At 42.6% G+C, this 9,875-nt stretch overlaps 1 long non-coding RNA gene across 1 annotated transcript; it reads left to right on the top strand.

Moving 5' to 3' along the window:
• The first annotated feature begins 1,619 nt into the window (after positions 1–1,619).
• On the top strand, positions 1,620–1,965 carry LOC121636207. Its single transcript, XR_006009688.1, has 2 exons — positions 1,620–1,755; positions 1,878–1,965. It is a non-coding gene; the product is annotated as an uncharacterized LOC121636207 (long non-coding RNA).
• Positions 1,966–9,875: the final 7,910 nt, after the last annotated feature.

Genomic DNA, 9,875 nt, shown 5'->3' with positions numbered 1-9,875 from the left:
TTTCCAGAGAAGCGTGGTTAGCTTGTAGCTTTCTGATGCAGCCTGTAATAGCAGGTTTAGCTGAGGATCTATGGAAAACAGAGCCTCCTCTTTGACTGAGTGAATCACCTGTTTAGAAAATTATAAACACTGTGCAGGAATTTACATTAGGCACCCAGTGGAAAACTGTGATGATGACCTTGTTTCAAACAGTGAGTAATAAAATCTCGATTGTATACAAGGCATATTTCATCAAGGTCTCTGCACTTCTTCATGCAGACTCTTAAAAGGCCATTTCATCCATCTTCAAAAAGAGTGTGATGATGGCAGTGCCGTCAGGATGAAGCACTTTTGCACTTTTGTGCTTCACTTTTCTGAAACGAAAATAGCTGCTATTAAAATCCATTTTCCTCCTAATGGAAAGCTGTCACACTGAGCAGGAAATTACACAGACAAAATTAAATGTCTTCCATTAAACAAGATTCAGGTCTAATCTGAAATAAAATCAGGAGCTACAGAGGGGAGCGCCATGCTAGTAGATTTACCTCTTCTTACTGTGTGCTCATCAAAGTCCGATCAATAAAACTCTGCAGCTCTCCATTTTAACAATGTAAATCACACAAAGTTCAAGAAAATACACTTTCCTTCTTCTTTGTTGAACCACTAATGCGGGGGCCTCCATGTGTAGGAGCCTGAGGGGCCTTGCCCTCCTTTCACTGTGTCTCAGCTCATAGCAGCTCAGTTTACAACAGGGAATTCCTCCAAGTTTATTTTGCTGATTGACTTAGCCAAAATCAACCGTGGGAGCAGATGGAGAAATGTGTTGCAAGAACCACAACATCGCTCCGCGCTGACTGACTCCTTCATTTGCATGCAATTACCGCTAGCCTGAAACCTGGCTAGTCTGCAGCTAAGAGACAGGATACAACCCAGTAATACAGAGCATGGAAGCATGTTTGGTGTTAGCTAACCAGCTAGCAGGTTAGCTATACAGCATTCACATGAAAGAGAGGTGATGGCAGTTTTCTTGTAGATGTAGACAAGTAAAAGGGAAAAATATGGCATTACATTGGTACAACATTTGGGATTATCGTTTTTTCTGTCATCAAATTCAAATTCAATCCAGTTTTATTCATACAGGTCCAATTAACAACAAAGTCATCTCACATTTACAGACACGGTCCAACTCAATTCAAATAATAAGAGTCCACTAATTCATAAACGTAATTGCCTAGCTAAGGAAACCAATGGACTGGATCAGACCCAGGAAAGAAAACCTCCAGCTTCTTTCAGTTAAGACAAGTGGAAACCACTTCTTTCTTGGCATCATCATGAGATTTTAATTTATGCTTTTATAACAACTGCTTTAGACTACTGCAACGCACTTTACGCTGGGCTCAGCCAGACCTCTGTCAGTCAGCTACAGCTTCTCCAAAATACTGCTGATTGACTTTTTATAGGCACAAATACACAAAAGCACATGACTCGGTCCTGGCTTCATGTCACTGACTCCCCATTCATTTTAGAGTTGATTTAAAAATTCTTTCATTGGTTTTTAAGTCCCTCCACCCTCTCCCTCCACAGTATCTCTCAGACTACTTGGCGTCCCCTCATCTCAGCAGACAGGGACCATCCCCATAACAAAGAGAAACTTAGAGGTGGCAAGCTTCTCTGTACCGAGACTGTAGAACCAGCTGCCGTTGCACATCAGGAAGGCCTCTTCACTTGCTGCTTTAAAATCATCTCTTAAAACAACTTTTTCTCTTTGATTTTTAAGTGAGTTTAAGATGCTGGTTTTTACTATTTTCTTTTTATTACTTCTTTTAATTAAATTTTATATTATTTTATTGTTCTTATGTTTGTGTAAAAGACTTCGCTTAACTGTGTTGTTTTAACAGTGGTTTATTAATAAAGTGGAGCTTCAATCTCTCTATGAAACCAACATCCTACGGGGCTTCCTTCATACGTCGGCTCTGAGCTGCAGCAATAAAACAAAAATAAGACAAGCAGAAAGCAGATCAGTGCAAACTTTTCTGGACCAACAAGCCACCAGGGGCCCCACAAGCCACCAGGAGGTCCCGCAAGCCACCAGGAGGCCCCTCAAGCCACCAGGGGCCCCACAAGCCACCAAGAGGCCCCACAAGCCACCAGGAGGCCCCGCAAACCACCAGGAGGCCCCGCAAGCCACCAGGGGCCCCACAAGCCACCAGGGGCCCCGCAAGCCAACAGGGGCCCTGCAAGCCACCAGGGGCCCCACAAGCCACCAGGGGCCCCGCAAGCCACCAGGGGCCCCGCAAGCCACCAGGGAGCCTGCAAGCCACCAGGAGGCCCCTCGAGCCACCAGGGAGCCCGTAAGCCACCAGGATGCCCCTCGAGCCACCAGGGGCCCCACAAGCCACCAGGAGGCCCCGCAAGCCACCAGGGGCCCCACAAGCCACCAGGGGGCCCTGCAAGTGTTTTTATATGTATTTGATAAATCAAACTTTTTGCTTTCTCATGGATCTAATGATCTTTAGGATCATTAGGATAATTTATTAAGTCTACTGTGTATTTTACTGGCCCCTAATTAGACATTTGCTGCTGATTTAATAGAAAACACTCATTATTTACTAAGTGACTAATAAATATTTGGACTGTTGTGGTGGTGAATCATTGCTCTGAGGAAAGCCTGTTTAGCTTGTGAAGTGTGATAGATGGAGGCAAATTCATGGATCCTTGGACAAACTAGGGGCCCCAAACTGCATCTTCCATAGGGCCCCCTCATAGCTAGAAACGGCCCTGTAGTTAATAACATTTATTAATAAATATTTATTATGTTTAAAATGATCATATATATAATATATAATAGATAAATCAAATAATAGAGTAAAAGCAGCATGTGTGAGAGGAGAAATGCATGAAGATGTTGCCGGCTGTGTTAACAGAGATGCTACCAACTCTCATCATTTCTCAGGAGGATTTCTAATAAAAACCTTTTAACTTTCTGCTCTGTGTCCTTCTTATTAATCTGAGTTTTTTTTTTTTTTTTTTTTTTTGTCTCAAATAGGTTCATTTTGTCTTCTTTCTGTGAAAATATTCACACTTTTTCTTTTTTGACAAAGTTTCATCAAAGTTGTTTTAAACTTTGTCTTAAAATAAAAACAGTGAATTCGTTAAAAAAAAGAAGACAAAATGTCTGAGGAGTGTTTCCAACACCAGAATTAAAGCAGTTCGGACAGAAAATGGTCCCAGTTAAGTGGCTGTTGAGTTTATTAGGATTACCGTGTTTCTGGATTATTTAAATCCAGATACAAGAAGTTTAGAAGCAATAAATAAAAAACAACACGAATGAAAACATTACAGGTTATCCAGACCTTTCAGATATTTGTATAATCGATCTAGTTTAACACTGTAAATAAATAAATGCTTTGCTGGCTGATAAATCTGCATCTCTGTGACTGTTGAGCTGCAGACTCGTTTACATGAACAAACTGAAACCTGTCTGATAATCATGACTTAAACCAGCTGCATGTAACATCCCCCACCCACACACACACACACACACACAATGGGCCTCATTTCTAAAGCTGGCGTAGGTACAAAAACCAGTGTACGCTAAATAAAGTCAACTTTTGGGATTTATAAAAACCAAACTTGGCAGGAGAATGTTCCTACCTTCATGGCATACGCACAGAATCTGGGAAAACGGGAAACGGCAACACCAACGGTCCAGAATAAACCAAGGAGAAGATGAGGTAGAGAGTCTTTCTTTTACCAGTCAGTAAAAGAAAAGAAAGCTTCAGTCATTTATTCTGAGATCCAGCAGAGTGGGACAGACTGGAGGTCTAGAAGTGATGCAACGCTTACGAAACACACAAGAGGTGGATTTCCTTTATTTATTTATTCTTACACAATGCTTTTATAATTATTGTCCCAGTTTCCATCCATATTAAACCTGGTTAATAGCGGTAATGGTTCCCTCTGCACCTGCAGGACTTCTTCTGAGGACACGACTGCTGTGGGGGTGGGTGGAGTCTCTGACCTCACCCTCTCCACCCACAGCTGAACACAAGGTGTTACTGTTCACCTCAGTGGGAATCAAACTTTGGTCTTCCGCATGACAGACGGATGTTCTACCGACTGAGATATCCATTCATGCATTTCTTCCCTTCTGACACTGTGATGACAGCATCTCCACCTGCTATTCTATTCTATTCTATTCTATTCTATTCTACAGTCATTTAGCAGACGCTTTTATCCAAAGCGACTTACATTTGCCACTATTCTGTCTTTCTGACACCAGAATGTCCACATCGTGCCCACCAATTAAACATTTTTATGTTTTCCAATGTGGTCCATCAGGATCTCTGTCTCACACCCCGAAAAATTCCTCTTCTTCCCTCTTTTTCCCTCCCGAGCCATCATGGAAATGATGTGATGAATATGTATTACAGTCGTCCACCTGACCATTTACAGCCACCATGTAAACCTGAAAGTAGAAATGCACCATGCCACCTGCAGTTTGCTTTGCTATGCACAGTTTGATAAATGAGGCCCCAGAAATCCACCGCGTTCAGTTGATTTTTAGACCTTTCACCACCTGTTTCGTTCCAGAAATCCTGACTTTTTCACACAGTTTCTGTGCAGATGTTCAGGAATGGATTTAAATGTTTAGAAATGCAGATGTAAGAGCTGCTGTTTAATGAGTTTATTCTCTAACATGCTGGCTATGTGATCACGAGCACATCATCCATCCTCCTCAGCTGCATGTTAGCTGCTCCATTTTACAGCCATATTTTAAATAAAAATCCATGTCAGAGACTGGACTGTTGATTCTGGTCCACATCATGGATTTAGGCCCCTTCAGTTCCTCTGCAGCTACTCTGCTCAAGTGGCAAATATCCACACTTACTGTGACTTTAAGAGTACTTGAGGCCTCATTTATTGCAAACCACATGTAAGATTTTGCCTTTCGAGAAGGAAATGTCCATGTGTTGAGGATGCTAAGTTTAGTTTTCCATTTATCAGGGGTTGGGCTGCAGCCAGGCAGATGTGTGCAGGAGTGAGACATGCCAGAGCAGATTTAGTCTGAAAACATCAGTGTGCTGCAGTGAAAGGGCCGTACAGACTTCAGTAACATCTAATCTACTCAATATTTTATCTGTTTTTTTCTGTAGAATGTTTTCTGATATAGCTGGACCTTGATCATTTTACAGAAACAAGTGGAAGAAGCAAAGTTAAGAAAAACAACATGAAATGTTGTAAATATATTACAGATAAAATCCTATAAATACACAGCTTTTAGAGGAAACCAGGTTTTCAGTATTTGTGTTGTTGTGCACGCTAAATACCAATAATTGGTACTGTAAGCTGCCAGTGAACTTATATGGAGCCAGAAGCTCTGGTTTTATCTAAATGGTCCACCTCGATGCTGTGATTGATCCCTGCAGCAACGATAATGTAATAATTACTGTAATAATAATTAAATTTAACTAGTTATATTTTACAGTGGAGGTCAGTAGAAACTTATTTCCAGAAATTCTGGTGGAATTTGACACTTTTACAGTTTAAACAAAACTTATTTGTGTTGCTGGTTTGTTTTAAGTCTGAAACTAATGAAACTCATGACCATCTTCTGGTTTCAGACGTGAACTCTTCTGTGTGTTTATGTGTCTGTTTTTCATGTGTTTAATTAACATAAAACTCTAACACCTGTTCAGGTACTGCAGGTGGATTCTAGCCTTTCTTATCTCTGGCACATCTAAATCACTGCTCATGCATGTGCAACGTCTCAGCCGAACTGGATGGTTACAGGTAGTTTACGTACCTGATTTAGCTGATTTGACAGAGCAAAGTGAGGGAAGCATGTGGTCCCTCCTCCCACACAGAACTCTGGGTCTGTTAAATGTCAACATGAGTAAGTCATGTATCACTTTGTTTCCATGATTTCTGCACTATTAAATCATTAAGTGTCATTAAGGGACTGGTGTAATAGCCCCGGTGGTGCAGGCAGAGGCTGCAAGCTGCAATGCGAACACTAAACTTTAATCTGCAGCTTATTACAACATGATATCTCTCCATGAAGCCACATTTAAGCAGCTGTGTTTGAGAGGAAGCCTGACCTCAGGACTATCGCTGGGGAAGTTTTACTGTAAATGTTGTGACGGCAGAAGAAGAGAAAAAAAAGGAGGAAAAAGTGGTTTAATGTTCTGCATCCACTTTGGAAAAGAGCTGAGCGCTGCTGAGCCAGGTCAACCTTCTGGAAAATGAAAGAGTCATTATGAGTGGAAACACTTGTATTTAGATCATTACTTCGCACAGTAATTATGACATCCAGAGTGTAATGAGTCATTGCAGGAAGATCAGCTTGTTAATCTGCAGGAAAGAACGGACCCGAGGACAGCGAGCATGCTCAGCAAGGTCCAGAGCTATTAAACTATGTCTGCGTTCGGCTGCTGTAATCAGACTACACTTAAATAATTTACTTGTCAGGTAAACACATTAAAATGATAGAAATAATTTCCAACTAAATCAAAGGTTTTAGTTCAGTGAGAAAGAATTTATTTGACTGAAGTATATATAAAATATTCTGGGTTAGTTCATGAATTACTGGAATTTATACCGTGGTCTGGGTGAATACTCGATTCTGATTGGCTGGAGGGTGTCCATTAAAAAGTGATAATGGACATCTATAAAAGAAGTTCCGGCCAAAGAGCCTTATTGCTGTAAATTATTGCGCTGACTAAATGGTAGTTGGTAACTGTGCAGCAGAAGCTGCACCCGCCCTCTGAAATGACACTTTTTGTCACGTCACATAACGTTAAGCAATCATCTCCCTTCCCTCCACTGATCAGATCTAATACACCAGCTGACCGACCGAGCTGCAGGTTCTGTGTCAGAGCCGGTAGCCTTGGCAACGAAATAGTCTACTCAGCCGCTCCTTGTGAAAAACGTACGATTTTACTGGTAAAAAACAACATCAACACATTATTAATTTATTTAATATTTTTTCTTTCTTAATGGACCATAGTATAAGCGGGATAATGCCCTCCGAGGTGGCCATTATCACAAATTAATTTACTTCGCGGAGGCATGAACCACCCAACGCGAAGTCCATTAATTTATGATAATGGCCACCTCGGAGAGCATTATACCTTACTTGATCTGTACAGGTATTAACCAGGATCTGACTGCAGGCTCAGGTAGTAGTGGGTGGATCAATCCAAATATCAGTACCGTTGACTGGAACATTGTTATTGACAAATCCCAGTGTAATAAGATCAATACTTGAGATTTACCCTGTTTTGTTGTGGTGGTGAGTTGCGGCCGTAAGTTGCGGTGGTGCGTTGCGGTGGTGAGTTGCGGCGGTGTGTTGCGGTGGTGAGTTGCGGCGGTGAGTTGCGGTGGTGTGTTGCGCCGGTGTGGTGCCACGGTGCTTTGCTGGTCTGTTATGTTGGAGTTGCAGTGCATTGTGGGTAATGTGAAGTAGGCGCAGCACTGGGGAAATGTAGGCAGGCTGTTGCAGGACCTGTTGAGTTCCTGTTCAAGTTCTTTACCTGCAAATACGTTTCGTTCAGTTCACTGAACGCATTCACTGGCTAAAACTGCACCATGTAACTCAGTTCAACTCTAAAACATGATTTTATTGAACAGAATAAAGTCATGTTTGACTCAGGATGATATGACAAACACCCAGTTGGCTTTTTAAAGCGACTTCTGTTTCCTGAGCAGGAAATGAAGCGGTGAGGACGTGAAGGCCGTCTGCATCCAGGTTCTGGAAAACAGGATGTTTAAGCTGCATCTCATTTTTACTTATTTTGACATGAAGGGGAACCATTGCAAGCTGAGCAACACAGCAGCGTTTTATGCCTCATGCTTCTCTAATGAATAGATGTAGAATAACTCCAACAGGCACTTCTCAGTTACATCCGACTGGAAACAAATGGCTTTTATTCCCTGGAATACCAGCACAGCACGATGCATGTCCATGCAAATACCTTGTGTACTGGCTTCTTGGGTAACAAATTGCCATATCATGTGTTACAATTACCTCCTCACTTTGGCCAGCCAATACATCTTCCCAATGAACTGGGTTGAAAGCTATGAATTATGGCCATATTTCAGTCTAGAAGAAACAAACCACTAATTGCGACGTGGCCTCAGAAAGGCTGTCCAGCATTGGGGAAATCGTTTACTGCTGCTTCTGCTTTAGTTTGGTTTCAAATAACAGACACTTCTAATTTGGTTTGGGCCTGACCCCCTGCCTCCCCCCCGTCATATGCCCTGTTGGGGAAAACTCCAATCAGGACTTTTTTTTCCTTCTCGCTCCTTCTTTTGCAGCCCTCTCTGCCACCAGAAAGGCCGCCTTTCTGGAACGTTCCTGCTAATTCCCATTTCCTTTACAATCACAAAGCTTCGTGTGAGTGGCTGTCTGAGGCCGGCTGGGGAGCAGGATGGTAATTACTCCGAGGTCCCGGGCATTAACCCGACCAGGTGTCACTGGATGGCCTGTTTACCTCAGTGATTAATGAATGGAGCGGCGGTCTCTGGGCGCCCCCCACCCACCGCTGGTTTTATTCAGCGTGGAGCGTGCCGCTGAATCAATTTGCAGAGCAGTGACAGGTCTGAGCCACGTCAGCCTCTTACCCAGCCGGCTCATCTGTTAGCTGCGTTAAGCTAATTAGCTTTCATGAAGGACAACACAGGCGGCCTGAGCCCTGACATAACATTTACATTCAGCAGTTACTGAGATCAGTGATAAATAACTGCCGAGCCGCTCATGATAAATGTTTTGGTAAAAGAAGAATAAAACACAAAAACATTTCTTTATAAGCCTGTAGTGACAGAGTTTACGTAGTAATAAGCCTGTACCTGGTTGCATTAACAGATCAACTTTTCATCGTTCCCTTTCTTCCCTGCTGGACGGCAGACCTCACCTGGTGACTGTTCAAACAGTAAATATGTTTTATCCTCTCCTGCTGCAGCCGAGCTGTTATCCACGCTGCCATGACAAGGGTGTGAAAGCAGAACCGACTCTTCCCCTCATGTCTGTCAAAGAGGATATGGAGGTAGAGGAGCTTGCAGGCTTTGTGTACACAGGTGATTACCTAATCAGCATGTCCTCTCTGGGAGAGGCCAGCGAAGGTTCATGTCACTCATCCACTACATCTGAACCTCCCCTAGTTAAATCCAGCCCTGGTGAGATGATGTTAACACAACATGTGGAAGGAGGAGGGCTTCAAAGTCACTACTTCCCTGTAAATGCATCTCTTTCTTTGTAAAAGCTGAAGCAACATTAGGCTTTGACTTAACTCCTATCCAGGATTAAAGCTCCATGATCTGATTAAATGAAACTGCACTTTTAAGCCTAAAAACTCCACTAGACTGCCATCAAGAAGATGAGGATGGATCTATGTCCAACCATGTTTGATCCAGAACTGGTGACGTTAGTGTTGTTGGAGTGTTGGGTTATGTGATGTGCTGGTATTCTCCTGCTTTTACTCCTTAAGCCTTAAACCTCCACCAGATCTCCGAGAGCTCTCTCCTCCACCACCAGGAGCAGTGGTGTGTAGCTCTGTGGGTAAACCGTGATGGGTATTTTACCCTTTAGCTGATCTACAGAAGTTTTCCAGGCATTTCTATCCCATCCAGGAGGTTTACAATCCAGCCACTAAATGTAGTTTTATTCAGAGACTCTATCTGGTAAATCCACAATGATCCATGATAACAGCATCATTAATCACATTTCACCATAAAAACATCACCATCACTACTATGTTGCTAAGAGACCTCTATTTAGACCTGGACATGATGATGAAGCCATTTCCTGTCAGACTTTCCACCAATCAGAGAGCTTAGATTGACGGTAACGTCCAATCAGGAGCAGCCAAAGATCAACCAGTGAGCAGAAAGTTCTA

Source organism: Melanotaenia boesemani, chromosome 3, assembly GCF_017639745.1.
Source record: "Melanotaenia boesemani isolate fMelBoe1 chromosome 3, fMelBoe1.pri, whole genome shotgun sequence".
Taxonomy (NCBI): Eukaryota; Metazoa; Chordata; class Actinopteri; order Atheriniformes; family Melanotaeniidae; genus Melanotaenia; species Melanotaenia boesemani.
Note: the sequence above shows the minus strand (reverse complement) of the source record. Positions and strands in the feature narration are given on the sequence as shown.